This window comes from Equus przewalskii, chromosome 3, assembly GCF_037783145.1.
Source record: "Equus przewalskii isolate Varuska chromosome 3, EquPr2, whole genome shotgun sequence".
Classification (NCBI taxonomy): Eukaryota; Metazoa; Chordata; class Mammalia; order Perissodactyla; family Equidae; genus Equus; species Equus przewalskii.
The window spans coordinates 47,729,488-47,750,740 of NC_091833.1; the positions used below are offsets into that span (position 1 = coordinate 47,729,488).

At 37.1% G+C, this 21,253-nt stretch overlaps 1 protein-coding gene across 9 annotated transcripts in view; it reads right to left on the reverse strand.

The window, feature by feature from the left end:
- The window catches only part of CCSER1 (coiled-coil serine rich protein 1), a 1,207,616-nt gene that overhangs the window by 1,106,172 nt on the left and 80,191 nt on the right, over window positions 1-21,253 (reverse strand). For 2 of the 9 annotated variants that reach the window (XM_070614290.1, XM_070614295.1), the window contains exon 2: window positions 8,370-8,437. The exons of the other annotated variants lie outside the window; for them this stretch is intronic. The gene's annotated coding sequence lies outside the window, so the exon portion shown is untranslated. The remainder of the gene's footprint in view (window positions 1-8,369; window positions 8,438-21,253) is intronic. 9 annotated transcript variants of the gene reach the window in all.

Below are 21,253 nucleotides of genomic sequence, written 5' to 3' on the forward strand. Positions count from 1 at the left end.
TGTGCAACCAAGAACACAGGGCTCTCTCTACCCCCAGATGCTAATCTAGGGCTATGGTTTCCCCTCAGGAGGATCAGGTCACCAGCATTCCTCATCCTGCCCAGCTCTGTGTTGCCAAAGCTGTATTCCAAGCAAGAACAAGCAAATGGTCTGGGCTCCCTTCACTCAGCCTCCACTCACAGGGTGAAAGACTACCCCAGGTATGGCTGGATGATGATAGTTGGCCATGATCACCCTTGTGTAAGCAAGTTCCTAGCATGGAGGTTCAAGATGAAGAGATGAACAAGAGCTACCACCCCCACCAAGTACCCCACTCATTATAGCAATGGTGAAGTGAGCCACTGCCCCATCCCCAGTTCTAAAACACTGGTTCAAGAGTTCTTCCCAGAAAGAGGTGCAAGCCATAAAAAGAGAACACTCTATAGGTCTCCTTAAGGGGACTGACTTTATTTAGGACACAGCAGGGGAAGTGCAAGTATAAGAACACTGTTGAAAAGAATGAGGATTTTATGGTGAGAAATTAAGAGGAGACTGGTAGCTCTGTGAAAGCAAGAAGGATAACAGAAGGCAAGCTAGAAGTTTTAACAGAGAGGACCAGGGAAAGATGCAGCTAAAGTGAGCACTCCTAGGGTTGGAGTAAGTCTCAAAGTCTGGTCTTAAAGAGCGCCTCTGCAAAGGGGTCCAAATGTAACTGGATCAGAGTGTAGCGCAATCTATGTCCAGGGGTGTTGCTGAAAACAATTGGGCAATCAGCCAGCAATTACTACAGGCTAACAGTTGGGGATGATACCAATAGAGACAGACCAGCTGGAAATCTAACAGGGAAATCAAAGTAAGAGATAGTCAAGAGACTGACTAAAGCCACTGTCATCTCCTGAGAGGTTGAGGGAAAAGAGAGGTCAGGGTGACTGTGTACATGCCTGAGGCTGTGTCTCTGAAGACCAACATCAGAGGCTATACATTGTGGGGGAAATGGACTGTATGAAAATAGCTGAGCAAAATCACTAAACAAATAAACAAGCAAACAACAACAACAATGGGCACAAGAAAATCTTGAAAGCAGCAAGGGGAAAATAATTTATCACGTACAAGGAAACCCCAGTAAGAATAACAACTGGTTTTTCATCAAAAACAACGGAGAACATAAGGCAGTGGGATGACACAGTCAAAGTGCTAAAAGGGAAAAAATGTCAGTCAGGAATCTCATATTCAGCAAAATAACCTTTTACAAATGAAGACAAAGACATTCTCAGATCCACGAAAACCAAGGGAATTCATTGCTAACATATCCACTTTTCAAGAAATAGTAAACAAAGTTAAGGCTGAAAGCAAGTGATACCCAACAGTAATGTGAACCCACACCAAAAAAACAAAGCGCATCAGTAAAAGTAAGCAATTATTAGAAAATTATAGAAGACAATATAATTGCGTCTTCTCCTTTCTTCTCTTAACTTATTTTAAAGTACCTGTATTAAAAATGTATATAATTACATGGTTAGGCATATAACTTGTAGAAATGTAATATATTTATAACAGCACAAAGAAAGTGAGTGGGAGCAAAGCTGTGCTGGAGTAAGAAAATGACGCCAGATGGTACAGTGAATCTACAGGAATAAATGAAGAGAACCAGAAGTGGTAAATGAAAGGCTAAATAACAAAACTCTGTAAATATATATTTGCTCGGGGCTGGCCCCGTGGCCGAGTGGTTAAGTTCGCGCGCTCCGCTGCAGGCGGCCCAGTGTTTCGTCGGTTCGAATCCTGGGCGCGGACATGGCACTGCTCGTCAGACCACGCTGAGGCAGCGTCCCACATGCCACAACTAGAGGAACCCACAACGAAGAATACACAACTATGTACCGGGGGGCTTTGGGGAGAAAAAGGAAAAAATAAAATCTTTAAAAAAAAAAAAAAAAAAAAAAAAAAAATCAGTGTTATGTTTTAAAAAAAAAAAAAAAAAAAAAAAAAAAAATATATATTTGCTCTCCTTTATTGTCTCAGCTTTCTTAAAAGATATACAATTATCTAAAATTAATAATTGTAACAACGTATTTTCTAGTTTGTAACACAGACTCCCTCTCTGTGTCTTTCTGTCGCTGGCTCTCTGACTCTCTGACTCTCTGTCTCTGTCTCTGTCTCTCTCCATATTATATATATAGATAAATATATACACACACATATATACACCCACACACACAAATAATATCACAAAAGGGGACACAAATATAGAGCTACACAGGAATAATATTTCTATAACTCATTGGAATTGAACTAGCATAAATCTGAGGTAGATTCTAATAAATTATGACGTAAACTATAAAACCTAGAACTACTAAGAAAATAACTAATATATATTAACGTGTGTGTGTATAAAACGTAAAGTCAAATGGCAGACACAAACCCAACCATACCACCAATAAGATTATATATGAATGTATTGAACAATCCAATCAAAAAGAGATTGTTAGGCTGGAGAAAAATGACAATAACATCCAAAATACGCTCTCTATCTGAGACACACTTCAGATTCAAAGATACAAACAGATGAAAGTAAAAATATACCGTACAAACAGTAGCGCAGGAAAGCAAAAACGGTTATATTAATATCAGACAAAATATACTCTTTAACAAAAAACATATTAATAGAGATAAAGAGAGTCATTGAATAATTGAACAACTGAAATCATACAAAATATGTTCTCAAAGCGCAAAGAAATGGAGTTAGAAATTAACAACAAAAGGACACTTGGAAAATTCACAAGTACATAGAAACTAAATAATATACTTCTAAATAACCAGTGGGCCAAAAAAAGAGAAATCAAATGGGAAATTACAAAATACTTTGAGATGAATGAAAACAAAACTTATGCAGCTTAAGCAATGCAATGAGGGATATTTACAGCAGCAAATACATATTAAAATAGAAGAAATATCTCAAATCAATAGCATCACTTTCCACCTGAAGACAGAAGCAAAGGAAAGGCAAATGAAACTTAAAGCAAACAGAATGAAGGAAATAATAAAGATTAGTATACAAATTACTGAAATAAAGAAAAGGAAAACAATGCAGAAAATCAGTGAAATAGGAAAAAACGACAAACTTTCAGTATGATTGACCAAGAAAAAAGAGGGAAGACAAATTATTAAAATCAAAAATTAAAGAGACAACATCACTAGCAACCTTACAAAAGGTAAAAGAATGTTAGGAATACTATAAATAACTATATGCTCTCAAATTTGATAACTTAGATGAAACGGACAGATTCCTAAAAGATGCAAACTATCAAAGCTGACTCAAGAATAAATAGAAAATCTGAATAGACCTACAATACATAAAAATAATTAAATAGTCATTTAAAAACTTCCTATAAAGAGAAGACCATGCCCAACAGTTTCACTGGTGAATTCTACCAGACATTTATAGAAGAATTAACACAAATTCTTCACAAACTTCCAGAAAACAGGAGGGAATGCTCCCCAATTCATTCTATGAGGCCAATATTACCCTGACACCAGAACCAGACAATGGCATGGAAAACTAAAGACCAATTTCTCGTATGAATTTATATGCAAAATTATCAACAAAATGCTGGCAAACACAATAAAACAGGCATACACCATGACAAAATGGAATGTTTTCAAGGATGCAAGGTAGATTTAAGATCCAAAAATCAATCAGTATAATACACCTTATTAATAGAATTAAGAACAAAAACCATATGATTATCCAATAGATGCAAGAAAAGCATGTGACAAATTCCAGCATACTTTCATGATACAAACTCTCAACAAACTAAATATAGAAAGAAACTTTTTCATTCTGATAAAGGACACATGAAAAATCCACGTTTATCATCATATTTACTAGTGAAAGCATGAATGCTTTCCCTCTAAAATTAGGAACAAATAGGGATGTCGACTCTCACCATGTCTATTTAACATTATACTGGAGATTCTAGACAGGACAAGTATGCCAAAAAAAGAAGAAAAAAAAGGCATGCAGTTTGGAAAGGAAGAAGTAAATCTACCTTTATTTGCAGATGACATGATCTTGCACACAGAAAATAGTAAGGCATACCCACAACTATTAGTGGTGTGCTTTCCTTATTGACCATGACAAATGAGAAGTTTCAACTGTTACAAAGATCAACTTTCCCACTAAGCTTTCCTCTATCTCTCCAATTTCCCTGATGGTTATAAGACTAGGGCTGTGAAATACAAGATTATATCATCATGAGGAATTAAAAAGAAGTATACCATGTCTTTGCCACAGAATGATGCTTTTATTTTCCTATAATTATAACTTAGACATTTGCTACACAGTAAGGGGTTCAGGAAAAGTAACTAGGAATTTTAAAATTCTACAGGTTAACTCAGACAGTGGTAAGGAAAGAATTAATTTGAATCTACCCTCAGCCAGACCCGGGTAAAGAATACACGATTCAGCAGAGGCGTGGGACCTGAGAGGAACTGGGTATTTAGTGGCAACACATACCCAACAGTTAAGTAAGGATCTGAGCAGATTAGTGTTAAGTGCTCAAGGTTTTTAAGCTCTCTGCTTACTGACCAGTAAATGACCAACTGTGTCATGATTCTGAGGTCGAATCTGTAGTGCAGGACCAGCAAAGCCAAACTCAATTAGGAAGCAAGGAATAGTCAATTGACAGGAAGAAACCACTAAGTGAAGTTACCCTCAAGAACTGTTTATGCCTAGATTTTCATCTTTAATCCTTGTAATTTAATACATTCATTCATTCAATACATATTTATTAAGGATCTATTATGTCAAGTCCTAGGAAAATAATGGTATGCAAGATAAAAGTCATTCTGCCCAGTGTTATATGTACCTGCTTTAAAGCCCATCCACCAATTTACCATATTTTTCAATTTCAGCTCTTACATATAGAACAACTCTGATCCCTATAAATCTAATCTTCAATGAAACAACTAAATATATTCGCCCAATTTATTCAAACTAAATTATAAAACATAACATACAACTCCTGCCAGTATTTTATTTGGCAAAAATAGACAACCAAAATAATTTTTAAATTTGTTTTCTTCTGTTTTTTTTTTTTGACCCGAAAAGATATGTTGGCAGTATTGGAAATTTTATAGTAAATGAAATCCTCTTATACATGATAAAAAACTGCTTCATTCTAAAAATCAGATCAAATATGCTTTCCTTTATAGCAAGTAAAATATAAATAGAAACCAGATGGTTTCAAAATGAAAGAAGAGGAAAAGATTCCACATATATATATAAAATATATATATATTTCATATCTATATGAAAATGACTATATACGAAAATAACTGCACCATCCATTTAGTATCTCAGATATGTCCCTATAAATATGTAGTATATTTATTATATATTCCTAATTTTACATGTCTATCTAGTCTAGATTTACATTATGCTAAGATGGTTACTTCCATTCTCTCTTGGTATAAGAACAGATGTTTTCAAAATTCACCATAAATCTGGAGAAGCAGTAACGCCAATTTTAAATTATCTATTTTCTTTAGTTACTTTTCAGGTCCAAATCCCATTTTTACAACAAAGAGTCATAAAATTATACTTGATGGTGTAAAAAGTGTTGGTCACTTTAATATTCAGAGCACTCTATTTCTCATAGCAAGTTTTTCCTTCAATACTTTTTCAAAGTTAGATTTTCTGTCTATATTTTCCTGAGATTATTGTAAATTATTATTCAGACACTAACCAGTTATCTATCAACAACTACAACTAGTTCCCCTTTACCTTTCCTCAATTCTGTATAGATCAGAATTTGATAGCACTTTCTTGCCCAATGTTTGCTAAGGCACATATTAATTTTGATAACTAACTCTGGTATTTTTCAGTTAACACATTTATATGTAAACCCAAACTATCAGCTCATAAAAACGTTTTCCAATTTACCCATACTCAGTATATTCTTTTAGTTTCTAATCCTGATTAATGCATAAATACTTTTAAAAATTCCCTAAAATACACTATCTGTTTAGCAGGGAAAAATCAGCAGTTTTACTGAATCCTAACCCATGTTTCAGACGGATTGTGCATGTGTGTGTATGTACATGCATGTTGACAAGTTGGAAAGCTATACTCTTGGCAAAAACTGAGCAACAGAAAGGCATTTTGGCTACGAAAGTTCTATTTATCACCTTCACCATCTGTTTATCTCTCAGACTCTATTGTACCACATATGGGCCTTATTAAAAAAACTTCAGACTAACCCAAGGCTCACTTAACCAATAGGATGCAAAATGTTTATTAGGCAGAGATAGAGGTTACATTTCACACTCAGATTCCAATTAAAATACACACAAGGAAAGAGAGTCAAATAACAGCAAAGAGGCAAAGAAAGGAGCTCATTAGTAACCTACCACATCTTGCCAACCCATACAATTCTTCTTGCCTCCACTTTGGATTATCCTGGACTCTGTCCTTTGCTCTATGTACACCCTCCTTCTTTTACCTCATCTGGTCCCACGGTGATGACTGTCAAATCTATGTATTCACCCCAGATTGCTTCCTGATACTTCAGACTTGTACGTGCAATGGCCTCCTTAATATCTCCACAAGGATGTCTAATAGGTCTTATGTTGAACTATATGAAATTATCACTTTTGATGGTCAAAAAATTAATATAAGCAATTTCACATGGTTCAAACTAGCATTTAAACTTAACTTGACCCTAACAAAGCCCTGAATTTCTCACTCCCCCCATCACGTCATTTCTCCCTTCTCAATTAACTGCACCACCACCTACGAGCACACTCAACAAAAGTCAAGGGACGAACCAGGATTCCGCTTTTCCTTCATCACCAGCATCTCACTGCAGTCAAAGCCACATGGCTTCACACCTTCAGCTTGGCAACAGCATACATCTCCTCTCTGGGATCTGTGCTTCCACAATATACACTCTACAGACCTACAAGAGCTACCTTTATGTCCATCCTCTGATTAACCCCATACAGTGGCTTCTAGCTGCACATAAATTCTATATTCTTTATGTGATCTGACCCAGGCCTGCCTTCTAACTTCATCATCCACCACTCTGCTTTTAATACAAGAAACACTTAGGTCCTTTGCCCTGGTTACCAACTCCCTCCCTCACTTTCAGTTGTCATCTGACAATAAAACCTCAGTTTTAAATATTATCTCCACAGGGAGACCTTCCCTGACTAGCCAAAGAGGCTGCTTAGTCACTCTCAATCACATCAGCTCATTTTAATTTTCTGCACAGCACCTATCACTACCTGGTATTTTTACTGCTTGCTTTTCCAACTGGTTATTGGTGTCTTTCCCAACTAGAAAACAAGCTTCATGAAAGCAGAGATTGTGTCCATCTTGTTCACTGTTGTATCTCCAGTGATTAGAATACTAAGCACCAGCAGAGACATAATAAATATTCCAGGAATGAATGAATTTTTATGGAGAACAAGACACAAACATATTCATGTGTATTTCAGCCAGAAAGGCACTTAACATTATAATGAAGTACAGAAACAAAGGCACACAGCAGCGAGATCAGGATTTGAAATCAGACTAAACTGAATTGAAATTCCAATGCCAATTTTAAACTGTCTGACCTTGAAAAAAAGTTTGACTTGTCTGAGCATTTATTTCCTCAAGTGCAAAAACGGTTATACAGAAAATGTAACTGTAAAATTGCCGATGTTTAATAAAGGCTTTTTCCATTCCCTTACCGATCCATAATCAACCACAAGATGTCAGGTGGTCAATTGGTTTGTAATCCTAGTAAATAATAATCCTCCCTCCTGTGAGAGGGAGAACAATTTCAGGACGATTGAATATTGAGAAAATATTAATTATCTTCTCTATATTGTCTGTTTATATTTATTCCCTAAGGAGAAAAAAGGAAAGCCACTTATTCTGTCCATTTTCCTAGGCTACTAGAGTCCTTGTGGTTACAAATATTTTTAATGTGTTCTGGGACATCTTAATTAGACAGATAAGCCTAGCATTTCAAAGCTGAATATCATCATTGCAACTGACCATTTTACAAACACCAGAAGGTGAAGGAGAGAGCGAGTGAATTTGGCCTGAAGGAAATCAGTAATAGGGCCAAAGTCAGTACCACTAACAACTATTTCAACTAAATATTCTTCACATATAGATGGATACGCTCACTTGGAAATGTAGCACAAATGGTACCCTTGATGTACAATTGCTCTTATTTTTACAACACATATGAATAAAAACTTTACAGTTAATTCTCAATTAACAATGGGTAGTTAAAAGAGCATACAATAAATGCAACCCACCAAGAATGTCTTTTTCCTGACCTCTGTGATTTATGAGAAGGAAGCTAAAAGGAAGTAGATTAAAGATCTTAACTCACCCATTAGCTTAGAGAAAGAGCCAGCCACCAGTAGCTCAACTCCTTCAGATGAGGAGACTAATTACATCCTGAAAGAACCAAAAACATCAGGCTAAATTTTCTCAAGAACTAAAAGTCATTGCACATGTTTACTCTAAAACAGAATTTATGTTTAAGAAAATGCTACTCACAGTTTTAAATAGTCAAACTAGGGAGCAAGTGGGCCTTCTGTGATATTTAAAATCCCTTGATTTTCTCCCCACAATATTCAGAATATTAATAATCTTCAGTACATCAAAAATCTCCATCAAATAGACTTTGATATCTAAAATTAAACATAGCTACATTTATTGAGCATCTTCTTTGTGCCAGATACTTTTCATTCATTATTCTAATTAATCCCTCATAAAAGCCTTAGATGAGAAATGCTATTATTTTTATTTTGTAGGTGAAGAAACATGGCTTAGTGAGATTACTCAACTTGGCTAAATTCATAGAGCTAATGAATTCAAAGCCAGGTCATGTGAGCTACAGCTCATTCTCTATTAACTTGGTCATGATGCCTCCAAGCAATTTTTAAACCTTAGACTTGTTTCTGGATCTTTCTGGCAAAGCATTTAACCTCTGCCCAATGATATCACACCACCTCATTGTTAAAAATCTGATGAATTTTTCTACTGCTGGTCCTTTTTCAGCGCTTTTACTAATGAGAATGCAGTATTTGTTACTCTAAACTTGTAAAATATGCATATTACCATAATGGTCTAATCTTGCCAAGAAGTTCAGAAACTCCATGAGTCTACCAAGCACCGTGTTACAATTAGCAAATTGTATGAAACACTATTTCATAATTCTATCTTCAATTAGAATAATCAGATGTTTAATCTATAATATTTATTATATATATAACCTCTGTGTGTAGCCTCCTTCATTATGCAAAAATGCTGATACAATCTTTAAGTAGCTTACTTTACTTTTTTTGAGGAAGATTAGCCATGAGCTAACGTCTGCTGCCAATCCTCCTCCTTTTGCTAAGGAAGACTGGCCCTGAGCTAACATCCATGCCCATCTTCCTCCACTTTATACGTGGGACACCCGCCACAGAATGGCTTGATAAGCAGCGCGTAAGTCCACGCCCGATCCGAACCAGAGAACCCCAGGCCGCCGAAGTGGAGCGCACGAACTTAACTGCTATCCCACCGGACAGGCCCCAGAAGTAGCTTACTTTCTAATTGAAGAGGTAAGAAATAAACCTGAAATTAGTTAACATACATATTACTATAATGGGATGATAGAAAACAAAAGGGAAATTTGATAATTCATTATTGTGATTATTTTCATTACTATAATATTTAAGAGGTTATGTTAGAGAAATAAGAATCTATAATTAAACCACAAAGGTGAAATCAACACACTTAGTTTTCATAATGTGAGCCAAGAAGGAAACATGGAAATACCCGTGAAAGCCTCAATAGCAAAAACAAAGTTCCCAGGTGTAGAAAAGAGATGATTTTTAAAAATTATATTTGCCTTGCTCACTCATATCACATTTTAGTTTTTCTCTACGTGTATAATGGGGAAACAGAAGTATAAGTTGAGTGACTACAGATCTAACAGGAATCCCAGCTGAATTTTAAGTCTTTAAATTCAACAAGGAAGTTAAAATCATCAAGTCCTCAACATCTAAAGAACCAAATGCTTTAATTATTTTTAACTTTTAGAAGCTGCACTGTGTGGTGGAAAATGCCTGGGCTTTGGGGGATGTACAGCCTGGGATTTGCATCTCTGTTCTTTACTTTCGGCTGTGTGCCCATGGACAAGTCTGCTGCTGCGTCTGAATTCCACTTAAAACTAAGTGGTCCTGAGTACAGTGTATCTTAGAGGGCTCGCATAAGGATCTGTAAAGACAACTAACTCTGAACATACCAGTTGTATACATAGAATACATTCAATAAATCCTATCTATAATTACTTGTTACCCTTTCTGATCAAGGGAAAACAAAAACACCGTTTTCAAGCTTAATTTTCACAAAACCATGGAAATGATGCATTTTGTCAATGTTTGTTAACTGATAACCTACCATATCATTTATTAGCCCCATGTTCTTGTCCATCTGTTTAACTCTTTCATATGCTTGGTTGTTCTAAATGAGTTACATATTTTTGACTCAATTACTTTGTACATTTCTTAGTACTGTAGCAAAAACAGACAATATATATACATTTAAAAAGCTATAGATTTTAAGTTCACTAAAGTTGGGGGTAGTATTTTATATTACTCCTACAACCACTAACACATGTAATGCGTTGTTATATTCATGGTAGATCATCATGCATTAAATTCAGGGTTAGTAGATTTTACCTTAATGTTAAAAGATTTTAGAAAATGATTTCATACCAAAGCATATTTCTTCCTCTATAATCATTCCATTACTCATTTTATAGATGTACATCATAATGGTTTTTATAGCATTCCCTATTTTCCACACTACAAATAAACCATTTGTACTTAAGTATTAGTTTCTCAATGCTCATGCTCCTGCAACACTCTTAAAAATGTAATTGCAAGCAATTTATCTGCTGGATTTATTCATGTTGGAATTTTTTAACATGTATAATAAAATACCCCCTTCCCCCTCCTTATTTTACCTAAATGGGGGAAAAAAGCACCCTGAGGAAAGATTGTAAATCCAAAGCAAATTGCCAAAGCAATTATAGTATTTCCATCAAAGGCTTCTTTTCCCCTTTAACCTAAGAAAGAATAAACCATTTATAACAAAACTGTTCTATGTCCTGGGCGCTAGAAAAAAATTGCTTGCCAGGGGTAATTTCTACCTTAAACCAACAATGGACATAAATATTGTGAATGACAGCGCATGGCTGTAACTGTGGTTTATAATAAACCAGCTTTATCCAGGAATTATTAACTAGTGTATATCTTTTTAAACACCATATCTGACCCCTGTACACCTGTATACCTGTCTCTTACATATACATAATAGTTGACAATGCATCGATATATGATTATAACGGTATATGAATATGAATGTAAATGATAGCATCTATAGAACACCAGGAAGCAGTCACTAATAATAACTTTTTCTCACCTAGACCACAATAATGGTTGTACTAATAGTGGAGAAAAAAAAATGACTGACTAGCAGCAAATTGATCTATGCACTTGCATGTTCCTCAGAGCCTCAAAATCAATATTGTTCTTCAGCTTTGCCAAATGAACTGTGTGCTATTTCTAGTGCAGACTCTAGGGGTAAACAGTTTCCTCACTTGCTTATAAAAGAGATCTGAAAGGCTCTAATCAGAATAGAGTTCATTGATACTCCATGAGCTCCTTTCAGTGAGGTTGCTCAAACACTTAATCTAAACATTTGGGCACACATTCAGTGCCTCATATAGACAAGCCTCCTATTCCCCTGCGGAGAGCTATGGGTGGTGTGGATGAAAGGGACAGTGAAAAATAAGCACAGTCCTAAGCTCAGCTACGGAAAGCAAGGACAAAGCAACTAATCAGGACAGACAAGTGCAAGGGGCTAAAATCAGGACACCTGTAAACAAAAGGACCTTCTTGTGGCAATTAGAATTGCTGGTTTTGCTGTAACATTAGGTACAACTAGCATCTAAACCAGCAATGTGTGCCAGTTACGAATTAATTGCCTCCCAGCTCCAAATGCTCCCTTTAATAAGTACATTCTTTACGACCACAGATGGAATTCCTTTAAGCATTTCTCCTTTACAATGATCGCAATGTTGAGGGCTTCCTCAATAGAGAATGCTGGAGGGACACTGCAGGACCAAGGGGCCCTCCCATGGCTTCTGTTGTAGGGGTTGGGGGAGGTCACTGGTTTGCGTGTGACTGTGAAGACAGTCAGTGGAGCTCTGCCCTAGCCACCCAGTGGGGCCCAGAACTAGTGATTCCTCATCCATCTTGCAGCCCCTGCCTGGCGATAATCTTTCCGAGGCCCTCCCTAGAGGGAAACCTGTGCCAGCTTGGAAGGGAATTGCCTCTGTAGGCCTGGGTGCCCCCTGCCTGAACCCTGATGTTCTCACTGCAGGTCCTGGGCTCCCTCTGCAGGCCCCTCACTCTGCCCACCAAGTGGCTGGTGGAGGCCCAAGCCCTCTGACACTCAATCACCAGCTTAATTGACAGTGGCCCGCCTGCTCTCTCTGTCGCCAGTTTGTCCAGCAACTGCAGACCATCTCCAGATGCATGGCCAAACCCGTGAACTTCTCTGCTGTCCAATGGGATGAATTACACCTTTTCTCGAAAGAGGTGAACCCTTTCCAAGTTTGCCCTTCCTTGGTACACTCCTTCAGCCCTAGGGTGTCAGATCTCGTAGTTACTCTGTTGTCATAGTTTAATAATTTTTATATTAAACTCACTTGTTTAACCAACACGGTTTCCATCTCCTAAATGGACTGATACACAATTCTGCCAAAACCCAGTACCAAATCAATCTGATTGTGATTCACATTTTGGAACAATTATAAGCTACAACCAATAATAAATAAAACTATAAAATTGGTCAATTTAAAAGCTAACGTTAGGAATTAACTACACGTAACAATACCAAATAAAAGTTATTCTGAATATCAGCAAATAACATGGGTTAAGTTTCAAACATGTAGCAGCAATCAATTTTTTACATTAATGTGCCCATCTTTCTATTTCAAAGATCAATCCATAAAGCACAGTTCATGTCTCAGTATCACTGAAGTGATCAATATCCCTGGCTGTAGCCTTCAAAAGGATTGTTATTTACAAAGATTACCTCCTATGGAACATAGGTGCATTGTTTCCTAATTAATGCCCAAAGTGTGCTTTTTATTTTGTGAAACAATTCCCAAAAATGTGTTTTTATTCTTGAATGTTCTGACTCCAGATGAGAATCCATCAATATAATAATTAAAATGAACTGTCTGCAGAAGACTTCATTCCTCATAGAGCTCCATTAGAGACAAAACAAACAAAATACCAAACAAATGTTCTCTTTAGTATTACAGACACCATATTTTTCAAACAACGTATCTTTATTATTTCGGAGAGAGTGTGCGTGTGTGTGTATAAGGGGTAGGTACTACCCTTGGCAGAAAAAGTCACATCCAACAGTACGGCTCTGCCTCCAGGGCATCGCCTAGCGATACAAAATAATTTGAGTTTAAAAACAAAAGCAGTGGGGCCAGCCCCGTGGCTGAGTGGTTGACTTTGCGTGCTTCACTTCGGTGGCCCAGGGTTTTGCTGGTTCAGACCCTGGGTGCGGACACGGCACCACTCATCAGGCCACGCTGAGGCGGCATCCCAGAGGCCACAACTAGAAGGACCCACAACTAAAATACACAACTATGTACTGGGGGAGTTTGGGGAGAAAAAGCAGGGGAAAAAAAAAAGATTGGCAACAGTTGTTAGCTCAGCTGCCAATCTTTAACAAAAACCAAAATGAAACAAAAAAACAAAAGCAGTCAAAACCTGCATCTTAGGCACAGTATTTCATGGAAAATGTTAGCACTTGCATTATTTTACTTTTGGCAAAGCTTGTTTTCCCCACATGACCTTTCAATACCTTTGTAGCATGCCAGAATGAGTTCTCTAATGCCCCCCAAGCTTTACTTCATTAAGAACTTTCTGTAATCTAAAGGAAACATGTTGTGAAGAACCTTAATCAGCCACCCAACAGAAGCAATGATTAATAGACCCCCAGACTATTAGATCACTGGCATGCCTTTCCTGGCGTTTATAGGCTATCACCATACCCCTGCCGCCCCATTATCCCAGATAAACAATCGAAGTTATATAAAGTACAAGGGCTTCAAAGAAAGGTTTGACTTTTCGAGCTACAGTAATTATTTTTTTACAAACAACGTATTTTGACAGCACTTTCCATTTCTTCTCAGCACCCTAGGATAATATAGGTTCTCATTACCAGCACCTTGTCCAGGAATACTCTGCTTCTGCTGTTGAAGGCTCCGATAAACATACAATCACTTTAACAAACACTCTAGGGAGCAGGACACACAATTTTGATTAAGAAAACTGTTGAATATTAAGTAGCAGTGCTCACTGAGACAATAGCTGAGCAACTTGTCCTTGAAAAACACTACACTAAACCTCTTCTCCGGGAAAAACGTTCGTGCTTGACAGCTGCCACGGCTCTGGAAACCTAGAGTGCATCTTATTATTGCAGCAGTAGGCTTTCAATGAAATCACCATAATTAAGGTGCTGTCATTATTTTCAATTTAAAAGTTCTCCTTTCACAGGTTAATAAATTCAGACATAAAAAGAAAAGTCCACTGTATCATAGCGTTTGGTAGCATTTCCATTTCCAGAGACTCCCTAAATTGTTTATGGTTTTAACTGATTACTTTCCAAATAATTGTTTTGCTTTAATTTTCTAAGGACTTATGAACCAAAGTGTTCTACTTTATATATACTATATATGTATATCTACTGTATACAGTAAATATAAAAATTTTAATCTATTTAATAAAGTAATACTTCCTTTAAAACTATGTTGATAAGTATATCCATGAGTCTGCTGAAATATGAACTCCGCATCAACTACTTTCAAACCTCATCTGCGTAAACACATTTGTAGCGCAAGAAAAAGAAAAAAACTCTCCAGAAAAGGATTTCAAGTACAGCACAAACATTTTTTACATATTGTTGAAATGAAATGAAAATATTACGTGCAGATGAGAGAGGATATTAAATACACATAAACACATTTATAAATGTCATGTCATCTTATAAACTTTTAAAAGCTCTTCTTCTGCCATTTTAACCACATTAGGAGAACATTAGTATCTCCATGCAAGAAACAGAAACTCTTGCTAAAAACTAAAAAATAAGGAGGATCAGAAATGTAAGGCAAACTGTATTTTATCTCTCTCTGCACTGCTTTCCGATCTTTATTTTATCCAGATAGAGCTCTTTAGAATATACTCTGGCATGTAACTCAGAAAATAACAAAACACATAAGATGTTTAAACACAATAACACTATTAGGTTGTTTTCTATGCATCATATACCAACATTCACTCCAACTTGAAAATTAAGGAAAAAACAAGAAAAAAATCAAGAAAAAAATGCACACTAAATACACATGTACAAAAACAACACCCTAACATGTATGTATTAGGATAACTATAAATATATAAATACATTCCAAAATCCACATACTTACATTTGTTAAATAAAATTACATTCCTCATGCAACTTATTGGAAAAAAAATTGACTCTCAGGTGCAAATTCATTTTACAAATCCATACATTTGACATATCAAGAAGCTCACCCTGTCTGAAATGCATGTGTTTAAAGGATTATTTACCAGTCCCTATTTTCTTAATGAAAAATAAAATGAAACCCTCAATTATTGCAGGTGGGATGGAAATAAAAACTTTCATTGTATTCAAACAAGAAAATTGATTGCTTTATGCTAAAAGGGAAAAAAACAGTTGTAGATGAAGAGGATCTTGACCAGGATCTTGATAGAACTATTTTTTTTTCTTCTTGCTAGAGTACTTGTAAGCAACAAAAGAAAAGAAAAAGAAAAAGAAAACCTTCTGCAAAGAACTAAGAGTTTTTTCCCCCATATGCCTTTCTCAATTAAAAAATTTAAACAGGCTTTTCCTTTCAGTTAAGATGATAAGGAATTCAGCAATGTGACATTCTTTCCCTCCAGTTAAAAATTCCTTATTTTGCATTTCCTTAATGAGTAGAGGTTTCTAAATTTTCATGCTATTTCCTTATTTTCCAGCTTTGAGACAACACTGCCCTCCTTGTGAGTTAGGGCTGGAAGCAAAGTAAAAAAGAAATCAGCCCCATCAACAAAATCACCTTGTCCCTGTAAGCCTTTTGATATGAGTTGTATGAATTATTGATAGGGCTTCAAAGAAAGATTTGACTTTTTGAGTTCCAGTAATTATATTTTTTTACAAATAATGCAAATCACACTGAAACCAACCTTGCCAGATAGCAAAGTTGTTTATAGTCACACAGCAATTCTTCCATAATTACATGATCCAATTCTTGTACAGATAAGTATACATTCATGATTATAAAACCTAAGTGTTTTTTATTATTTTTTTCAAACTAAAATATCTGACGTAGTGGGACTTCCATATTAAGACTAAGTTATGTTCATTCTAAAGTTCAAATGTTTATATTCATGTTTCCAGGGCTAGTGAGGCATTGCATGAGGGAAGAAAGAGCCTCTGAGGAAAAGAAACCTCTAAGGCAGAAGAGAAGAGGACTGAGACGCACATGTTTGGTTCAAGGCCAGTTATCCCAGATGCTAGAGAAGATAAAACACCTCTGATCGTCCTCTATCCCAGGCTCCATGGACTTAAGCCTGAGTCCTAAGGCAAAGGATCTACAGGTAATGAGCAAGCTAAATCTAAAAGTAGCTGCTTGTCTACAGAATCACCCTGGGACACTTAGAGCCCAGGGCATCAGCAGCATTGGCACTGGCAACAGCAGGCCTGGCAGTGTTGGCAGCAGCGCTAATGACAGCAGCAGTGCAGTTAGTGATAACAGCATGTTTGGCAGCAACAAGACTTCCTTGGCCCCCTGCACATCAGCTCCTTGCACCTTGAGCATCTACAGCCTGGATCTCGAAGGCAGCAGAGGTAGTAAACAACAGCAGAGTAGCAGTAGCAGCAGTCTCTTCCAGGCTGATCAGTGGCACTTTTGGCTCTCAGTGACTGACAGCACAGCAAAGCAAGTAGGAGAACAGGAAAGTCGAGGTAACACAGTGGTTATGACAGCACAGACCTTGCAATCAGCCATAGCTGGGTTAAAACCCAGGCACTGCCATTTATGAGCTACAGTGACACTGCTCAAGTTATTTAACCTCTCCAACCCTCAGATTTCTTGTGTGTAAAATGGAAATACTAGTAGTCCCTATGTAATACAACTTTGTGGTAATTAACGAAATAATTTACATTAAAACTTAGCTTACTATCTGGCAGATGATAGAGGCTCAATAAGTGTGGCTTTAAAAAATAGGAGGCAAATAAAAGACTCCATGTACCATGAGGGCTATGTCTTATTACCAAGTCTCACATGATATACTGAGGGATCCCAAAATTTACCTCAAAAAAACACGAGACAGGTTGGAGTATGCACAGCCCCTGAGAAATGCTATATTTTGGCTACTACTTTTGCCCTAGTTTTACCACCTATGTAAACAAAGGAGGTCTGGGAATCAGAAGCTGGCCTAATAACCATATTTTCTGAATTTTCTAACTTCAAACCTTCAAAGTAAGCATTTGTTTTCCATTTATATGACATAAGCACAAAACTGAAAAAAAGCTTTTGGGGCCAGCCCCATGGTATAGTGGTTAAGGGGCACACTCCGCTTCACCAGCCCAGGTTCGCAAGTTTGGATCCCAGACACAGACCTATACCACTCATCAGCCATGCTGAGTTGGGAACCCACATACAAAATGGAGGAAGACTGGCACAGATGTTAGCTCAGGGTGAATCTTCCTCAAGCAAAAAAAGAGGAAGATTGGCAACAGATGTCAGCTCAGGGTAAATCTTCCTCTCAAAAGAAAAAAAAACTTTAAAGAACTTCATTCCAACTCAAGGTTAATAAGTTAATTTCAGTACATTTTAATTTCTTCTAGAATTCCAGATATATTCTAAGAGATACATAATGTAATAGTGTCCTTATTTCAAAACTGATTATTATTATGTGCTAATTATGCAAGATCTGGATGCACTGTTCATATTAAAAAGATACATATTAATGTGAGAGTAACATGGAAGATTATTTTCCAAATTCTAATTGTACCAGGATCGACTGTTTCTCTACTTTTTCTTTAATCATCTTTAATGTTTCTGCTATCTGCCCAGAAAACATGTGTGTTGCAAGGAGTTTAATTTAAATAGACATTTTTTACTAGACACTGCTGTATTTTCATCTTTTTGTGCTGCATTTAGCAGATTCAAATGACTCCAGATAGTTACAAATATTAGCAAATGGATTAAATTTTAAGAACCACAATACAAATGTACCTTTGCAATTTTGAAGAAAATACAGATCTATCAGAGTATAAAGTTTGTAATTTAGACAGGTGTGTTCTCTACACCAAAAGGGATCACATGCCTTACTTAGAACTGTTGTAAAACGATTATCCAATTCTGCCTAGGAGCAATTAGACTGGGGAGCATGACACTGTAGGATTGCAGAGTTAGAAGACACCTTAAAATTCTTCTGACTCATCTGTCAGTTTAGTTCTGTCAACTGCATCTTGCTCAGGTCCTAACAGAAACAGATGCTGAGCCAGAATTCTGAGTACAAGATGTTTATTGGGCAGTAACACCTAAGAAAGGTCAAAAGGAAGGAAACAGGATTACACAGGGGAAGCCTTCAGATCACAAAGTAGATTTTACACTTGTGAAAGGAAAGAGGGAAGGAAGAAGAATTGGACAAGGAGAACAATATAGGGAATGCAACGCAGATCGCACAAGGTCCTGACCAATTTAATGAGGAGCTCCAGAGCAAAGACAGCTGCCAGAAGAGTCCTGCATTGGCAGAAATGATCAGGTCCCTACTATCCTATCATGCTCAGTCATCAGCCAGGAGATGACCTGGAAGAGCACTGCCTTATCTTGAATGTTACAAAGGATTCTAAAGGTTCTGCACCTAACTCTGTGAGTTAAATACAGCCCTCACAGCTGAAAAACAAGCTCTTTCTTGAAAGGAGGCCAAGCCACATGACTCTACACTGCCACATGTCTCAACAATGTGGTAAACCAAAGCACCCTGACTCCCCAGCAGTGGAGAAGGTGCTACCTTCACTGAGCCCCCAAGCCATTTTCCAAAGTCCATGTGATAGGTCCATATTTAAGTTCAACAGTAGGAAAGTTTCATCATATTGATGTTAAATATATTTATTTATGGGTGGCCTATGATCATTTTTTATCTTTCCAATGAATTCCCAAAATTAACTATATTCCTCTTACCAAAGCATCCTTCAGATAGTCGAAAATAATTTTCTTATCCCACCTGAATTTTCATTTGTCCAGTTTTAACACTCCAAATGCGTTAAATTTCTCTGAACTCCCTTTCCTAGAGGAACTAGACTCTCATCCTAGCTGAGGACTCAGTATGTTGGGATGGGTATAGAGATGATGATGATGGAAAAACAACACTAAGTCTTCAGTATATGGAGACAAAGTAAATTTGGAATTCAGTGAGTATTTCAGATACCTATTTGTATTTAACAAAACACCTTAAAACTCAATGGCTTAAAAAACAAACATTTATTTGCTTGTGATTCTGCCATCTGAGCTGGGCTCAGCTGGGTACGTTTTTGATTGGTGTCACTTAGGTCACTCATGCAGGAACAGTCTTCTGGAGGCTTATAGGGGGCGGAAATAATCCCGGATGGCTTCCCTGACATGCTTGGTGCTTTAGCTGGGATAGCCAGAACAGCTGCTGGCTAACCATGCATCTCTCTCCCTCTCTCCTCACCGGCTCTCTGGTAGGGTAGTGAACTACATTACATGGTGGCTCAGGGGTCCACGAGAGTGAAAGTTGCAGCCACCAGGCTTCTTAAAGCTTATAATCGGGATAGTTTTATTTGAACCACATGTATTGGTCAAAGCAGGTCATACCCACTATCTCCTGAGAAAGCAATTCTACCTCTTGATGAGAGAAGCAAAAAGTATAATATGGCCAACTTTAATCCACCACTGAGGCAAAGCTGCTATCAAGCCAGTAGTCCATTTGAAGCATCAATCTTCAGGGCTGAAAAAAGACAGAAATGAAGAAAAAAGAGATAGAGCAAAAAGTGGGGACAGACCAGACAGACCAAGTAGGTTCTACACCAAAGATAAGAGCGAAGGAAAAAGAAATTTATTACTTCAATGTGACACCTAATCCAGCAATAACCCAGCAGTAAAGCTTTCGAGTTTTACTGGAATAAGACCAAAGACCAGTTCCAGCATTACCAGACGTATGACACTGGCCTAGTTTCATAGCCTCTATAAGCCCCATTTTCTCAACTGTGAAATAGACAATATAACATCTATCTATCTCTTTAGATTGATATGAGAATCAAATGAGGTAATGAATCTATAGAAATTTTTCCTACTCAAGAGTGGGGATTTGCAGTTTGGGGTCCTTTTTTTTCTTTATGTTTGTCTTCTTAACTTCAAGAGAGGTACCAGAAGGCCACTCTGGACTGAGGAAAGGTGATTATTAGAAGAGCAGAAGCAGGATGAGTTGAACCAAATTTGGCAGAGTATCATGGGCTTGCCTTATGATTGGGAAGTTATGTACGTGGGAGTTTTGTGGGCCTACATATTGAACCAGTGAGGGCTTCCTGGGTATACACATCCGAGATTAGAAGCCCCTGGTGTTCTTGGAAAATTCGGAGTCATCTAGAAGTACACTAATAAAGGCTGGGCCAATTATGAGCCCATTACCTGCCTTTGTACTTCTGGAACCCCTTGAATACTGGAACTGGCAATAGCCTTCTGTATCATTTTTAAACATACAAATTGCAATACTACACTCGTTTATTTTTTAAAAATCTGTATTGAATAGTTATTATGGGCCGAACATTACTAACAGATGTGAAAAAGACAAAAATCCCCTCTTCCACAGAATGTATCTTAAATCAAGTGTGAAACAAAACACATTATGTGTTTTATTCATTAGTCATTACACATGCTGTATATTGTAATTATTTCTTTACAAAATAAAATACTTAGGGAATTGAAAGGAAAAATGTTACAGTAACTAGAATATCAAATGTTAAAAAACAGATGATGAGGGAACTACAGAAAAGAATTGCTGCCACAAAGACCACTCTCACGGAGCCAGGGGTTTTCAACTTAGGACGGTTTTCACTGAACAATGCAGCACCCTGAGCACC